Source organism: Protopterus annectens, chromosome 2.part0 (genome assembly GCF_019279795.1).
Source record: "Protopterus annectens isolate FY-2018-M chromosome 2.part0, PAN1.0, whole genome shotgun sequence".
In the NCBI taxonomy this organism is placed as follows: Eukaryota; Metazoa; Chordata; order Ceratodontiformes; family Protopteridae; genus Protopterus; species Protopterus annectens.
The window spans coordinates 1,595,054,509-1,595,073,112 of record NC_056728.1 but is presented as its reverse complement, the minus strand read 5'-3'; positions in this window follow the sequence as shown (position 1 = coordinate 1,595,073,112).

Below are 18,604 nucleotides of genomic sequence, written 5' to 3'. Positions count from 1 at the left end.
GAGTTGCTCAGAGGCACACAGAGGTAGAAAGAATCAAACCTGTAACCCTGAGATACCTCATTAAAAGCTTGTAACCTTAATCCACCATATCAACTACTAAACTTCCCTTAGCTACTTTTTTGAGGGGATCAGTCATTCAAGTTCTCATTGTTTGAAGAATGCATGCCCATGTAACACCTAATCTTCTTCTTCTTCTTTCAGCTTTTCCCAGTTAGGGGTTGCCACAGTGTATCATCTGTCTGCTCATGACTGGCAGTGGAGTTTTACAGTGTTGAGTTGCCAGCCTGGCACCCAACCTTCCACAGAAGGCACACACATGCACACACTCACACCTAGGGCTAATTTTAGAGTATCCAATCCACATACTGCATGTCTTTAGGATGTGGGAAGAAACCGGAGCACCCGGAGGAAACCCACGCGACCACAGGGAGAACACGCAGACTACGCACAGAAGGCACCACAGCCGAGAATCGAACTGGAGAACCCCTTGCTGTGAGGTGGCAATGCTAACTGCTGTACCACCATGGCCGCCTGCCTATGTAACACCTAATATAGTTCTCTTAACCTTTTAAGTGAATTACAGTTGTCTGGCACTTAGTGCTCTGAACTGTTGCTGAACTGGTTCCTCTAGTCAAAGTACAGTGTTTGAATCCTCCCACCTCCAAATGTTCATAGATACTTACCAGGCTATTTATCCATGAGGATCTTTAGATTCCTAGTCCTACATTCTCATAAAATTTTTAGCCCTTATATTTTAAATATGAATAGCCCAGAGACAAACTGAACATTTACATGTTGCCGCTTTCCATGTGGTACCAGGGTACTAAACCAGGGGTGAATTTGCAGTTATCCATCCATTTTTTCCAGATAACATTTAAATAGTGTAAGAGAAATACTTTGCTTTATGTGGAGAGGAAGGCAATTCTAAAGAAATAGCATTCTCTGTTGTACATATCTGTCTCTCCAATACGTTATGTTTAAGCTACAAAAGATTTGTCTATGGCATGACTCTTGAGTAAATCACTTAGACAGTACTCCTAGGTCACCTCGAAAAGGTCACTATCTCAGGTGAGTTTATCTGGTTAACAAATAGATAAAAAAATGTATTCAACATTTGTCCCTTTTTGTCTCCCCCACCCTCCCACAAAAAATATATATATTTTTTTTCAATTTGTCCTGAATTTCTGAGCAAAGAAATTGAGAATGTTTATTGACTGTAATCTACAATTAGCTAAAAAGACAAAAGTCTTATAAGGAACAAACCAAAAACAATGTCAGGCATTTATTGAAAGGTTAAATATATTCCTGATTGTTGGATCTTTGTCACTGATTCTTGAGCTAAGAGGTTGGGAAGGCATGAGATGAACAATAGGATGCAATGTATGGTTCTCACAGGAGTGAGTTGAGATATACTTCTCAGTCATTATTTATGCATTTTTCATTCATTTAATTGCAAGTAAACATCTAAATGTATGCAGTCTTACAGGGGATTGCAATTGATTGTGTGTGTGTGTGTGTGTGTGTGTGTGTGTGTGTACACAAGTACATGTGTGCATCTGTGTGTTTGTGTCTGTGTGGTTATGACATAAGGGAAAGAATCAGCTGTAGTAAATAGGGACTTCATCTTATGAGCCACGTTCTTCAAGTATAATTTTGGTTTCTTTGTTTTGTTGACTTTTGACAACATGCTTATTTGTCTTTGAATAAACTACACAGCATGAAGTCTATGAGTTTAATGTTAAAATATTAACTTCTTCTTCTGGCTTTTCCCGGTTAGGGGTCACCACAGCAGATCACCTGTCTGCTCATGATTGGCAGTGGAGTTTTCACGATGCTGAGTTGCCAGCCCAGCACCCAACCTTCCACAGACGGCACACACATGCACACACTCGCACCTAGGGCCAGTTTAGAGTGTCCTATGAATGCATTTTTAATTTAACTTGTTTTTTATAGGCACGATTGTGTGAAATGTACTGTGTTGGGCTACAACAGTTTGGTACATAATGCAGATGCGTTAAGGCTATGAGCTGTTAATGAGTTGCTTCCTGTAGTGCAGCTTTTGGTTCCCTCAGGCTTCATTTGTGTAGTTTGGGTCTGATCAGGTCATTTCACTTGACAGTGCTCCTGGGCTGACTGTGTCCAGTTCATAGGTTCATAGAATGATACTAGGCTATCTGCCCTAGGGCATTTATAAGCCTAGCCAGAGTATGTTTGGCTTTCCCCACCCTTTTAGATTAGTTGACTGTGCCTTTGTATAGTAGGTCACAGAAGGTAGCCCTTTTAAGGTTTGTTTACTGTACCTCTGTCAAGCAGCGACACAGAAGAGATCCCGGGGTAAAATTACGATCTCCCATCCATTTGTCAAGATTTCTCTTGAAGAGGGTCAGTGAGGGGCTCTACTTGACATGGATTGGGATTTTGTTCCAGAGTGAGGGGAGCCTCTGGGATATGAATCTGTCCCACCAGCATGTCCTATTTATTTCTGTGCTGAGGTTTAGGTCCCTGGAGCATGTAGCTCTAAGGGATTTAGATTTCCTGAGGTGAAGCATGTCCATTAATTCTGGGTTGGAATCTGTCCCACCAGCATGTCCTATTTATTTCTGTGCTGAGGTTTAGGTCCCTGGAGCATGTAGCTCTAAGGGATTTAGATTTCCTGAGGTGAAGCATGTCCATTAATTCTGGGTTGGACATGGCTTTATACGTCAGACACAGATCACCTCTGAGTAGGCAGTATGCAACTGAGTAGAGCTGGAGTTTCTTTAGCCGAACTGCATAGGGCATCTGTTTGAGCCCCTTGATCCTCTTGATGAGATACTTTTGGGGTCCTTCCAGTTGCTGAAGGTGTCGGGAAAGGTACATCCCAAACAGGGCATTGTACTCAATGATGGGCCTGATAAGTGATGAGTAGAGGGGCACAATGACCTCTCTTGATCTAGATGTGAACCCTTTCATGATAAGGTGGGCTATATAGAAGGTAGTTCTAACCACTTTGGCAACGTGATTGTCAAAGGAGAGATTACTATCTACTTGGGTCCCCAAGTCCCTAATTACTTCTTCTGTACTTAATGGATTACCACCTATGTGGTAATTTGTGGGCACTTTGTTTTTTCCAAAGGGGATGACTATGCACTTTTTGGCATTTAGCTTTAGGCCATGGCTCTGGCACCAGTTATCCATCTCTGTGAGACCCTTTTGGAGGATGCTTGCGTCAGTCGGAGAGTCGATTATAGCACCCAGTTTTCAGTCATCTGCGAACTTGGTCAGCCATAGTCCACCAGTGTTAGCCTGTACCTCGGAGAAATATATACCGAACAAGAGAGGCCCCAGGACTGAGCCTTGTGGGACACCACTTCTAACTGGTTTAGAGTCTGACATGCCACCTGCTATTTTGACCATGTGGATTCTATCCCTGAGCCAGTTTGCAACCTATCTTGTGACATAGGGGTTGATATTTAAGCTGGTGAGATTATTTATGATGCCCAAGTGGGGTATTGTGTCAAAGGCCTTTGCAAGGTCTAGGTAGGCTGTGTGGACTACCTTCCCTTCATCTATGGCTTTGGTAACTGTTTCAAAGAAGTCAACCAGGTTCAAGAGGCAAGATCTGCCCTTAACGAAGCCAAATTGGGTAGGATCCAGTGTCTGGAGGTTCCACAATGAATGTCCTTGTTTATGATTTCCATGATGATACGTTCCATAGCTTTGCAGACCAGGCTAGTCAGGCTTATAGGGCGAAAGTTTCCGGGGTCTATTGTGGCACCACCTTTGTGGAGTGGGACCACTGTTGCTGTATGCCATTCCTTGGGAACATATCGTGTAGTAAGGCTGAGATTGAACAGTGACTTTATATGAGGGTTTAGTTCTTCTTGGAGCTCGTGTAAGATGCAGCCTGGGACACCGTCTGGTCCCATTGATGCTGTGTTTTTAGCTTTGGAGAGGGCAGCTGTCACCTGTGCATTTGTGATCTCAGGAAGGCTATACTCTGTTGGGATAGACATTTGCTCTTTTGGGGGGGAAGGGGGGAGAAGATTGCACTGAACATTTCTGCCAGGATGTTGGCAATGTCTGTGGGTTCAGTGAATTTTTTGTCATTTTGCACTAACTCAGAGTATATCTGGGAGTTGCCTCCAAGGTTTCTGACATAACTAAAGAAGGCCTTGTGATTATCTTTAGTGTCTTGTGCAATTTTTCTTTCAAGGCTGGCCTTAGAAGATTTTACGAGGGATCGTAGTTTCTTGCTAGTACTGATCAGTGACGCCTTCCCTTTTTGGGATTTTGCTCTGTCATGTAGTAGCTTTCTCCTTCTGTTGTATAGCTTATTTATGGCTGGGGTCCACCAGACAGGTCTCCTGCCTTTGGAGGAGTGAGTCTTGATTTTATTTGGGATAGCATGCTCCATGCATTCCTGTAGGTGTCCATAGAATGCTTTTGTAAAGGATTCTGCATTTTGGGCCGTATTGTCCACTTGCCTGGGGGCTTTGAAGGATTCCACCTCAGTTTTGAGAAGTGTGAAGTTTGCTTTTGAAAAGTTCTTCACCGTGGTTTCCTTGGCTGGGGGTGGGGATGGAATATGGATGTCCAGTGAGATTTGTTTATGGTCTGATCTTACCAATGAGGGGTATACTTCTGGTGTGGAACATAGAGACCCCATGTTGGTGATGACCAGATCCAGTATGTTTTCCCCTCTTGTGGAAGTGGTAACCAGTTGTTCCATAGCATTTGAGTTTATAAATTCTAGGAACTGTTGGGCTAGGGTGTTTGGGCTTGAGTAGTTTTCCCAAACCATGTTTGGGTAGTTGAAGTCACCCAATATAATAGAGAGACCTTCATATTCTCCAGTGTTCTCAGGAAAGCCGAGTGAGGTTCCTGTGTTTGGGAGGGTGGTCTGTCACAGGCTACAAACTGAAAGGCAGTTTTTCCCACTGTTAGTTGCACATGGATGGTCTCCGAAGCTTCGTGCAGTGCCACTAGCCTGGAGGTGTGGGTATCTTTGATAAATATGGATACTCCCACTCCTTTTGTAGTTCGGTCCAAATTTTGGGGCCGGAAAGCATGGTATGAAGTATAGCCTGGTAGTGCTGGGGTGCTCTTGGGAGCCTTGAACCAGGTTTCTGTTACTGCACAGATATCAATATTCTCCATACTGAGGAGGGTCTCGAGTGCGTGCATCTTGAGGTTTAAACTTCTGGCGTTGAGCAGCATTACCCTTAGTTTTTTTTTTCTTTGTGTTGTCTATGGGGGTGGGTTTGTCTTTTGAGCCTTACCTAAAAAAAGGCACTATGGGGGAGGCAAGAGCCTTAGCCAGTATTCGAAAACCCAGGGGTGACAGGTGCAAGCTGTTCCTAGCGAAGCAACCTGGCTTGTCGAGCATGTCATCCCAGGCTGACAGACACCGGATCCCCTTTGAATGACACCAATACTTTAGCCAATTACTAAAATTGATCATTTTGTCTTTATACTGTGGCATCATTCTTGGTGAGGGTAAGATGCTACTCAAGGTCAGGGTCATACCGGCCTGGGCTACATGATCAAAGAGCTCCTGTACATCTTTTTTCATGTAGTCCAGGGAGGTACATCTCAGGTCATTCACACCGGCATGGACAATGATGGAGCCATACTTGTACTTGCTTTGGAGTGACCCGAGTGCTTGTGTTATGTGACGGATCCTGGCACCTGACAGGCAGCTTACAGTGACCTTCTCCTTGTTCAGCCTGGTGAGTGGGACGTCAGTGTGTCTGACAATAGAGTCACCTATTACAAGTGTATTAGGTGTGTTGTTTAGCCTTAAGGGCTGTGACTGTGTGGCACACTGACTTTGTGAGCTATGTGCTACGTGGATATTGTTTTGTGGTAGGTGTTGTTTGGATGTCTGCTTTGGAGGTCTCTGCTGCTTGGGCAGATTTTTATTTAGAGCCTCCGAGTATGTTTTTGTGTGTTTATGTGTTTGGTTTGCTGATGCGATAGATCTATGTGAGACTGGATTTGTGGTGTGTGTGGTTACCTTCTCCTCCTGACAGGCTGTACCAGTACTGGGTTGAGAGAGCTTAGCCTCCAGTTTGGCTATATAGTTGCATCTCTCACATATATTTGAGCTTGTTGGGAGGAGGAGAGGGTGGTCTGTATACATAAGGCAGTTGTAACATTGCCTCAAGATTCCCAGATTCACCAGCTGGACTGGAGAGTAAACTTGAAGCTGACCTTTGGACATGCCTGAATAATATAGGGAACTACTTATTGGCTGATCAGAAAGAACCAATAGGGAGCAAGTGCTTTGAAGGAGTATAAGAGGTTGTAGTGCTTTAGTTTGTGTTTACCTATGAGATTACATATACGAGCAAGTGCAGGGCTTTAGAATGAGAATAGAGTGCTTAATTTGAGATTTTGAGCAGTTCTAAGGGAAAAAGTGAAGAGTATACTTTGTGGAGCCGGGAATAGTTTAAGCTTGTTTAAGAGGCGCTGCTCTGTGCCAAGACGACACTAAAAGAGGGTTGCAGGGTTTTAAGAGATAGAGATCAAGGAGTTTAGAATTGAACCAAAATGGCCAATAAAACTACAGCTTCTAGGCAGTAGCCACTCCTACATGGACAGGCAGGCTGTTTAGTGTTAACCACTGCCACTGGTGAACACAGAGACTTCCCTTTAGTCCAAGCAAGCACTGGCCTCCAAGAAACTTACAAACAGTTCAGAACAGCAGATCTGTAACTGAACTTTCTTAAATTTCAGAAAGTGGGAAAAAAGCAAGATTTTTTTTTTTTTTTCTTTTTTGTTTTAGTTTAAAGGTAGCAGAGATACACAAGTAGCAAAATAATTGCAACAGTGCAATAAATGACCCCACACTTGAGTGCTAGGCCAAAGTCAGGTAAAATGCAGTTTTAAGAGAAAAAAATGATTTTAAATTGTGCAACACAGGAAATGCAGTAAACAGGCTCTAGATGTCTTCTAAATACTGTTTCTAATACAAATATAAACTATCAAGTTGGAAAATGCCAAAAAGTAGGCGGCAAAGCAGTAATTCTTAACAAAAAAGCAGAAGAAAATACTTAAAATCTCAAAAGTGGCTCCTTTCTCCTCTCAGTGTTTTCTCCCCTTGGTAGGTGCTTCAGCAACAACTAACAAGCCTGGAAAGACAACAAAACCACGAGGCAGCAGGGTTTTAAGAGATAGAGATCAAGGAGTTTAGAATTGACCCAAAATGGCCAAGAAAACTACAGCTTCTAGGCAGTAACCACTCCTACAGGGACAGGCAAGATGTTCAGTGTTAACCAATGCCACTGGTGAACACAGAGACTTCCCTTTAGTCCAAGCAAGCACTGGCCTCCAAGAAACTTACAAACAGTTCAGAACAGCAGATCTGTAAGTGAACTTTCTTAAATTTCAGAAAGTGGGAAAAAAGCAAGTTTTTTTTCTTTTTTGTTTTAGTTTAAAGGTAACAGAGATACACAAGTAGCGAAATAATCACAACAGTGCAATAAATGACCCCACACTTGAGTGCTAGGCCAAAGTCAGGTAAAATGCAGTTTTAAGAGAAAAAAACGATTTTAAATTAAGTGCAACACAGGAAATGCAGTAAACAGGCTCTAGATGTCTTCTAAATACTCTTTCTAATACAGGTATAAACTTTAGCAAACTGGAAAATGCCAAAAAGTAGGCGGCAGAGCAGTAATTCTTAACAAAAAAGCAGAAGAAAATATTTAAAATCTCAAAAGTGGCTCCTTTCTCCTCTAAGCGTTTTCTCCCCTTGGTAGGTGCTTCAGCAACAACTAAGAAACCTGGAAAGACACCAAAACCACGAGGCAGCAGGGTTTTAAGAGATAGAGATCAAGGAGTTTAGAATTGACTCAAAATGACCAATAAAACTACAGCTTCTAGGCAGTAACCACTCCTACAGGGACAGGCAGGCTGTTCAGTGTTAACCACTGCCACTGGTGAACACAGAGACTTCCCTTTAGTAGACTGTCCAAAGGTGTTAGCAAATTCATTGTGCAGTTGTGTTTTGAATTCCTGCACTCTTCAGATGACCGTAATTAGTGTTTCAGTATATGCTATTTGACTATGAATCCCTGCACATCTGTGGTAGTTTAATGGATTGCTAGATACACTTTCAATAAATATGAGTTTCAATGGAAGTGTTGCTCATGCTGTACATTTTCAACATGAGAGTGTTTTGTTCATCAAATGGCTGTAAGTGCTTTTGCTGTAAATATTTTAACAAAAGTTTGAAATTAAATCCAAATCTCTGTGATTGTTTGAAATGTAAAGAAGAAAATGGTATGCATGCTGACAGGTTCCAGGGGGTTTTATGGTAACTAGGGAGAGACAGCCAAGTAAACGAGTATTGGCATGGCTGGGATGGTGTATCTGGTAAGGTCCAATTTCACCGCAGTCTGGCTCTGTTATTGTTCAGAAACTGCACATGAGTATTTAGCCTCATATGTATGCCTAACTTTTTTTGTTTTTCTGTTTTTTAAACCAGGTAATGGGGCAGCTCAAGACCGCTGTCTGGTAACTTACTCAAAGAAACACAGTAGGCACATGGAGGCAAAAAGAATCATATTTGGTACCTTTGACTACAGGTAACAGCTCATGAATAATGTAGAGACTTAATCATCTGCACTAACTCTCAGCCCTTTACTTGCATCTATATTTTCTGATAAATCACTGTGAGTTAAAAACACTAAGGTTTATAGTCAGTCAGTAACAACAATTATTAGAATTTCATAGTTTTTGTTGCTCAAATTTTCAAAAAAATACACGTTGATGAAAATGTGTTGTTCTGAAAAATGTTTAAGTGAATTAGATTAGTTTAATTCTCATCTATCTGTCTTCACTTTTGCAGAACATCATTTATTTTACCTCATATTTATACTCTACCCCTTATTAATGTATTTTCCTCGTAAATCATTGAGGATTACTGTCAGTGAATAATGTCAATCAGTTCAGTTTCTTACATTTTATTGCTCAGAGAATGCACATCCATGAAAACCTTACTGTTTTGATAACAATTTAAGCTATTTAGAGTTTCCTGGCAGTTAAGTTAATTAACTGCTTCCTGTAGTGAAAGATACAGGGTTTGAATCCTTTCACCCCCATTTGCCTACTTTATACATTACAGCAAGTCACTTCACCAGTCTGTGCTACAGCATCACCCCTCATAATCGACACATTGTCTCTTGGGTCTACCTAGTTAACAGATACAAAAAATAATATTCAAAATTTGTCTCTTTTTTTTCCCCTCATTATTTTTTACTTTGTCCAGAATTCTTGAGCAAAGAACATGAGAGGTATTTTGTCTGTTCCTTGTAAAGTTCAGGCTTCTGGCAAATTGTTGCTGATTGCAATCACTATATAATGACAGACACATGAGTTTCAGATTTTGCATCCTTCAGGAAATGCTTGATAATGCAAAGCTTAATACTTTTTCTTTCTAAGAATATAAAAGAAAGATTAAAAAGCTGTGCCTGATTTTGTTCCTTGTTTCTGATTCTTGAGCTAAGAAGCTGAGGGAGCAAAGGTGGTTCTGACATCAGTGAGGTGGTACATTTCTGCATAGCCAGCAGTAGGCCCCCAGCAGAACCCTAAACTATCTCCCAGTGAACAAGGGCCCCTGAACCAGCATCAATAGGTTGCTCCATCTACTCCTTTACTTCCTCGGCACCTCATGGATATCCACACAGTTCAGTGATGTCACCACATGATCGCAAACATTTTTCCGTTTTTTTTTGTTTGTTTTTTTTGTTTCTTTTGTGATTTGTCTGTAAACTACACTCATTCAGGTCCACTTCAGTGAAGCAAGGAATTTAATTGTCTGCAGCAGCCAGGGAAGTAAGTTGTTGTTTTTTTTTTTTTTTTTAAACAAAGAAATGATGAAGCAAGGACCTGATTGGTCTTTGCACAACAATTCCTGTGTCAACTGCCTTTAAAAAGGCATGTGTGGCTAGTAAGGTTACTTCTGTTGTTTTTTAATATAGGAGTTTTCCTTTTAGAGTATCTGCAGCAGATCAAGTGAGTTTGGTTTACTGGCATTAGGATGGAGAATAGATAGATGGCAGATTCAAGCCTTCCAGGAACGGTCATGGTCATTGGACAACACTATTTTGAACTGTCCTTCTAAGAGCAATTTCTAAAAAGTCTGAAAACTGTCCTTTTAAGGGCAATTTAAAAAGAACTGCACTGGTCTGAAGTGGAAACAAGCACAGCAGATCAGTCTATAGTCATGAAGAGACAGTAGCGGATTAGAAGCAGCCTTCTGTAAGCTGCATAAAAGGTAAGTTTTTTGGTTAAGTTTTAACTTTATTTTTTGTGGGGAGGTAACCTAGGGAGATGATTGTATTACTTTTTTGTGCAGATTACTTCTGCTAAGAGGCCTGGGGAGTATAAGGGGCTGTGGTTTTGCCAGTTTTATTTTACTTGTGTAGGGTTCTTGTGCTAAGAGAATTTGGGGAAGAAGGGCTATGGTTGCACCAGTTTTATTTTATGTTTGCATAGGGTTCTTATGCTAAGAGGATTGGGGGTTGAGGTTCTGTGGTTGTACCAGTTTTATTTTATTTTTGTGCAGAGTTCTTCTGCTAAGATGATTGGGGGGTGAGGGGCTGTGGTTGTACCAGTTTTGTTTTACTTTTGTGTAGAGTTCTTATGTTAAGAGGATTGGGGGGGGGGTTGTGGTTGTACCAGTTTTATTTTACTTTTGCGTAGAGTTCTTGTGCTATGAGGGTTTGGGGATGAGGGGCTGTGGTTGTACCAGTTTTATTTTACTTTTCTGTAGAGTTCTTTTGCTAAGAGGATTGGGGAAGTGAGGGGCTGTGGTTGTACTATTTATTTTACATTTGTTAACCGAATAGTCTAACTGGGAGAGAATACATTTTCAGTAGAGGCCTGGGGAGAAAAGCTCCACATGGTAACACATTTGTGAAGACAACATAGAAATTATTTATACAAAGACAGATAATAATCTGTTATTTTTTAATTTATCTTTCTACACAAGTGGTAGAAATATGTAAAATAAGTATGGTTTATCTGTTTTTACAAGAGACAATATAAGGCAATGTGAGCTATAATATATATTTAATTTTGATTGCCAGGTGGTTAGGAGAAAAGTGTGTGAGTTAGCTGTTGGGTGCAAGAGTTAGAGTAGGCTTATTATTTTTACAGGTAGTACCTATGCTGTATATTGAAGTGGAGAGAGAGGACAAGAACAAGACAGAGAGAGAGGTGGATAGTGGTGATGAAAAGGAGGGGAGATAGATGAATGGACAGAGAGAAGAAAAGGGTATTACAGAGCTTGTGAGACCAGGGATAGGTGGGCAGTCTTATGAGGTGGTGTCTAAGTGAATTTTTTGTAGGCGTATGGGGTAAGAGGTAAATATTGGATTATTTCATCCTGGATTGTGACATGAGCTGTTGCATGGCAGATGCAGCACATGTAAGTATAGAGTCATCAGCATACTGGATTATGGATGCTTGGGAGCTGGCGGTGTTGAGGTTGTTAACAAATCCACTAAACTGAAGTGGACCAAGAATGGAGCCGTGTGGGACTCCTAATATGACAGAGAGAAAAGGTATAGATCTTGGAGCCATTTTACTTCCTGTTTATGACCTGTTAGGTATCTTTGGAACCATCTGAGGGCTAGAGGGCTGAAATTAATGTTGGCGAGAGTAGTTAGTAGTTTGTTGTGAGAAACTGTATCAAAGGCTTTTGGCAAATCTAGAAAGACAAATGATCCTATTTTACCTTAATTTCTAAATTGATGGTGTTGGTACAATTGAGAAGGGCAGTTGTGGTACTATGATGAGGCCTGAAGCTATGTTGGGATTTGGCAAGTAAATTATTGGTTGTGGGATACTGCAGAAGTTGAGAATGAATGCATTGTTCTAGGAGAATTGCTATGGGCCTATAATTTGTAAGTTCTGTCAAGTTTCCACCTTTGTGCAAGGGTATAATGTATGATATTTTCCAGATGGTTGGGACATATTGCTCAGTAATGGATCTTATAAGTATTGAGACAGGGTAAAATGGCTTCAGCTGCTACTTTTAGAAATTCCACTGGTAGATTATCAGCTGCATTTGTGGTAGGTTTGATTTTTTTAGGAGTTTTTCATTGGACTTTGTGTTGATGGGCTGGAAGGAGAATGTTAAGCTATTATTGATGGGTGGGATGTTGGTTGATGGTAGGTCGTTTGTTGTTTTTGGTTACTGATAGAATGCTTTTGGTGAAATATTTGTTAGTGTTCTGCAATGGTAGCTGTGCTTTTGGGTATATTAGGAGGGGGGGGGGTTGAGGTTTTGCTGGTGTGAAAGATGCTAATTGTCCAGAATTTTTGTTGTTTTTTTTTCATGTTTCCACTGTAAGTTGGTGTAATAACTCTTTGTCTTGGTATATTTGGTAATTTTTTTCTAATTTGTTGATAAGCTGTTTTACTTTTGTCCAGAAATCCTGTGCTAAGAGAATTGGGGGGGGGGGCAGTGGTTGTACCAGAGTTTTACTTTTGTCCAGAATTCTTGTGCTAAGAGGGTTGGGGCAGGAGGTGAGAGCTGTGGTTGTATCCCTGTTTTACTTTTGTACAGAATGTTTCTGCTAATAGATTGAGAAAGGGAGCTTTGTCTGTAATTGATGTCCAGAGGTAGTCTTGGGGTTGGGGGCTGCGGTAATCAAGGGAGATGATTGCATTACATTTTTGTGCAGAGTTCTTGTGTTAAGAAGATTGGGGGAGTGTGGGGAGTCAGTCTTGCACAATAATTTTCATTAACTTATTTTTATTTTGTCTAGAATTGTGCTGAAAAATTAGTAGGGGGATAGTGGCTGTGAGAATACTATAGAAGGTACAGATGTTGTTTTAATGTGTACAGATACACAAACCCTGTTATGCCAGTATTTGATTGTGTATACCAGCAATGTTTAAAACTATCCCTAATGCTACAACTTTGTAATATAACTTTTTCCTTTGTCCAGAATAGTGCTGAGAGGTTGGTAGGCAGGTTAGTGGTTATAAGAATGTTGCAGAATGTATAGATGTTTGCATGTACACTAATGCAAACCCTTTTATGCTAGTATTGTGTATACCACTAATGTTTATAACTATCCCTGATGCTACGACTTTGTTCAATAATAATTTTTTGCTTTGTCCATAGTTGTGTTGAGAGGTTGGCAGTGTGATTAGGGGCTGTGAGAATGTTGCACATATATTTTTGATTTGTCCTGGTGCTGGTATGATTTTTCTTGTTAAATGTTGCACAGTGCTCAAGTGTTTCCCTTGTATTTTTTTGTCAAACTCAAGTCATATAATGTATAAGCATGTTGTTAATGTTACACATTTGTCTTGTTTTTATTTTACCATGTCATCCAGAATTGTGCTGAGACATTGGGGGTTAGGGGCTGTAAGCATTGTACATAATGTGCTGATGTTTTGATACATGCTGAGGCAAAATTATATGTTTTCCTGGTATTTTTGGTCTGCTCTTCATCAAAAATGTGGGTTTATGTAATGCATGCTACTGCAAAATATGTTCTAACATTTTTAATTCATAAGTACATTGTTTAAAATGCCTAATGTTGGAAGAGTGGTTAGCAGCTGTGAGAATGTTGCAGAAGATATAAATGTTTTAATGTATACTAATGCAAACCCTGTTACGTTAGTATTGTATATACTGGCAATGTTTATAACTATCACTGATGCAATGACTAATTTTTTGCTTTGTCCGTAGTTGTGTTGAAAGGTTGGAAGTGTGGTCAGGGCCTGTGTGAATGTTGCAGTGTTCAAATGTTTGCCTGGAATGTTTTTTTTTTTTTTTGCTTTTTTTAGTGTGGGGTCACTTGATATATAAATACATTGTTAATGCTATGCCTCTGTCTTTATTTTGTTTCCACTTCATTAAGAATTGTTCTGCAGAGACTTTGGAGGGGGGTGAGAATTTAAGAATTCTGCAGAATCTACAGATGTCTAATATGCATGCTAATGCAAACACTGTTCTGCTGTTTAAGTTTATAGTAATGTTGTAAACTATCCCTGATGTTATGCCTTGTTCTGTAGTTATTTTTGGCTGTTTGAATTATGCTGAGAGGTTAGGAGTTTGTTGGGACCTGAGAGAATGTGCACAATGTCCAGATGTTATTTTTGTTTTTTCTTCCACAAAAATATGGGATCATACTGTCACACTGCCAGTCCAGCTATCTGGAATTTTGTAAATAATGATATGTATTAGAACTTTGTTATGTGTATAGTAAACTGCTGATACAAAAGTATGTGCCGAACAGGGTTTGTACAGTACAAAGCTTCAAAGATATATCCACAATATATCCTACTGGAACATGGAAGATTAACTTGCAAAACTTTAGAATAGTTGAGGTTAAGTTACTTTTTAGCTGGGCCATAAACAAGAGATGTTATTTCTCAGTTTCAATGCAGAGGCAGACACAATGTCTTGAGCTAAAAGTGTTTTGTATTGTCTTGAAAGAAAACTAATTATTAGGTTTAAAATGTAAAAGTGTGTATTGTTTTATGACTTTCATGATCTGCAAACATCTGAGTGATATGTATTTTTCACAAAGAGATCTCAAATGCTACAATGGGGGGTTAGCTTGGGAACTAAAGTCAGGTGACAAAAAGTGATGTCATCCAAGCTAACCCAGCAATAATATTTGATATTAATTTAAGAACTCTCTCAGAGAGAGACTGGATATTTTGTATTTTGTCTTTGACCTAACAAGAACATCTACTCATCATTACATCTGCACTTGCCTTGTTGTAACGTTTTAGGTCTTAGTAACTCTTTTAGATATAGTTATGAATATAGTAAAGATGAGTTTAGATGTTTTCTGTATTTATTTGAGACTGTCCTGCAATGTTGTTTTAAATATTCCCTGTGATTTTGAACCCTGAAGTGACTGTGTTGATTTATTGAGTATTGTCATGTTCTTTTATTATTTATTATTAAATATATTTAAACCTATCTTTGTGGCTAATATTTGTGAGACATATTTAAGCTCTTAGGGTACTTCCATATGTATTTTGTGACACTGTGCAGGCCACTCCTAAATAGCCTTGCTCTTCATCAGACTACCAGTTGGATTAATAGTAACATTACACAGTAAGATCGGATACCCTTTGTTAAGGGCCTTAAGTAGCTGATAAGTAGTGGCTGGTGCTGGATGGAAGTATAGTCTGGGCAGAAGGGGGCATAGCTAGTAAACCTGTGCCAGGCTTCCCCAGGTGTGTGTGTTGTATATAAATCAAATCACAAAGTGTGTGTGTGTGTGTGTGTGTGTGTGTGTGTGTGTGTGTGTGTCAGTGTCAGTTACTTGGGCAGGGACACGAAGCACTGGTTGGACAGAGGGTGCTGGAGGTTTTGGCTTGACCACTCAGCTGAGAACTAAACCCTATAGCTGTGCCAGTTGGGAGTCTTATTGGGGATCTGGAGAAAGAGGGAGAAACCAGCCCTAGACTGACTGACTGTGGTCTCTGTGTGCTTTTAAGGGAAATTGCACTTTACTGTATGTGTACTTGTCATCCTCCCATTGTGTATGCCCCCCCCCCCAGAGGTGAGTACTGTGGCTCCTTGGTTACTGAGCCAGTGCAGGGGTGTCACACATACAGCACATACTGCTGCAAAATCTTATTCTAGCTTCATTATTAATTTGTAAGCCTGGTATTTTAAATCCCTACTGTAATGCCCTTGTCCTGTGGTAGTTTTGCTTCACCCAGACTTATGGCAATGTTTACAATGCCCTCATTATACTTTTATTCTATGTTTGGCTTTGCCTAGAACTGTTAAGTTAGGAGATGGGGTAGGACTGCTTGAATGCTATAATGTTGCACAATGTTTAAATGTTTGACTGATAATTTTAGTCTGCTCTTCATCAAAAATGTAGGTTCATGCAATGCATGCTCCTGCAAAATGTGTTATAGTTCATAAGTACATTCTTTTAAATCTCTAATATTATGCATTTGTCTTGTTTTTTTAGTTTGTTTACTTCATCTAGCATTATTTTGTTGAGACATTAGGGTGGCTGTGAGAATTCTGCAGAATGTACTATTTAATGCATGCTAATGCAAACCCTGCTATTCTAGTATCTTTAAGTTTATCATACAGTGTTTAAAATTGTTCTTATTACACATTTCCTTTGCAATTTTTGGCTTTGTCTACTCAAATTATTGTGATGAGGTCAAGGGGCTAGGTGCTGAGAGAATGCTGTAGAATGTTTGCCTGATATTTTTGGTCTGTTCTAACTCACAAAATGATTATGTAGCACAATGTTGAGGGCTGAAGCTACTAACCAAAATGGACTTCATGTTTCATATCCTGCTTGTAATGCATGGTACATTCCCTGGCTTTATGCCTCTGTGCATAGTTCCTGTGCTAGGGTGGGTGGTGGGAATTTCTGTCTCCCAATGATGTTTGATTGACACTTCTACATCCCTCATAAATGAGGTTTTCTAGCAAGTCCATGATTTTACTCCTTTGTTCTGCCAATGATTTTGGTTGGTCAAAAGTGTGTGCCAAGAAACTGAGAGGTAGTGGTTAGGTGTATGAAAATGTACACGTCATGCAGCACTCGCCATTGTGACACCTCATTTCGGAATTTTGGCTGGTTTGTGATTAAAGTAGAAATAGTTTTTGGAAATGTCTTTTTTGGCTCCATAACCTTTCTCTTGCCTTATAGTTTGGTGTGTTCTCTTAAGACTTGTGACTTTCCTCCTAGCCATTTGTTCTTTCAGACTTTAATTGTCTGTTCCAGAGAGCTTGTAATAGCAATATTTTAAGTCTTTTGGGGCCTCTTCACATGTTTGGGGGGATGAAAGGGAGATAATTTTGTAGAAAAAGCTGAGGTTCATCTCCAGTGTTTGGTATTTAACTTAAAACTGTAGCTTGGGCCTTTCTCATTAAGGTTTTTGCCTACTGGTCAGTCATTCTTCAATCTTTCTGCCTGTGATGCAATAGTGACTGATGTCAATGGAAGTCATTATGCAATATGTATTTTGTAAGGCACTTCAGTTGAGCCTACATTACAGTTTTTGCCTACTAGTTACAGTTACTCAGCAGTGCTTCAGCCTATGGTACAATACTGCGTACTGTATAGCTTGTCTTTATGAACAACGTTCAGTATTAGGTTGCTCATTCTTTTGTGCCTGCAGCCATACTAACATGACTTTTTGGAACCTAATCCATTTTTCTGGTTTATATGCCTGGACTGCAGTTCTTTTGCCTACTGGTCCTCATTTCTGTCCACAGTGTAAGATGGAATCAACTCGATCCCTTGTAGGGTGTATATTATACCATGGATTGTGCAGCTCTGAATTGACTTGGTGTGGCAGCTTCAGTTTTTTTTGCTTAACTGTAATGCATTTTGCAGTGTTTTTTCATATCATGTTGTAGTGCTACCTAGTTATAGACCATATGTTTGGGGTTATTTGCTTTTATTATGACATCTTGTAGAAGCAGTAGTGCAATGCAGTAGAGGATGCTTGGATAGTAATGAACAATAGTGACCTATAGTTAGTAATTGTGTTTTGTAAACAGAGGATGTAAGTGTCAGTATGTTTAGGGAATGGTTGTAGGTTTTTAGCTTGTACCTAAAGTTAAGATACTTATAGTTTACACTGGTTGGCTAGCTTGGAGATCGTATTTCAAACAATGGGCACCTCAAAGTTGGGGGTTTACTGCAGTGGGTCCATTTAAGTAAATCTGATGGGTAACATTCCACAATTGTCATGGGAGTTGTTTCTGTGTAAACTGGAAAATACCATCCTTAGATTGTGTTCAGAATGCTAATGTTCGTCATTGTGCAGTTGAGGTAGGTCAACGAAAGTGGCATAACATGTACCTGAAGTGTAGTGCTTTTTAATAACAGTATGACAAAAGGACCCAATGTCTGCATGTGTAGTAATTCTGTTTTACTTCCATTCCCAGTTAGAGATGAAGTGTACATATTGTCAAGAGCAGCAAAAAGAAAGCTTCAGCAGCATTGGAATGAGGATGCAAAGAGACAGGGTTCCATTAAATATGTTTTCTGTATGTCATCAGAGAGGGGAGATTCAGGAAAAAGTCTACCTTCAGGACAACACAGTGGTTCTGCATTACAACCTGCCCACTGTGAGCCCATTATCCTTATGATAGAAAGTGACCACCCGTGTTGCGGCTGCACCACAGTCTAACTCCTGTGAATCTACAGCCATTATCATGGGTGAAACTATGTCAGCAAATGTAGATTCAACTTTAGAGGTGTTGCCAGGATCACCAGAGTTTGATACACAAGGAACCCATGCTTCTTTAGTGACAACAGATGTTTCCTATGACATGTGGGGGTGTCAGGTATATGTTTTTAGGCTCTAGGAACTTGGCCAGACTTGATAAGGGGTGAGTTTAGGGTAGCTGCCATTCAGCATGGAACTGTGCAAGTGGTGTTGATGCAGTTCCCAGTCAATGAACATAAAAGATTTACATCTGAGAACTATTCCATGTGCTGCCTAATGGGGAGAGAGAGCAAAACAAACTTGGTTGACATATTCAGTCTCAAAAGATGTGCTGTTTTTCTTTGCATGCAAATTGTTTGGACATTCTAACCATTTTCTCAGGTCAGATGGTTACAGAGCATGGAGAGAGATGTCCAAAGCT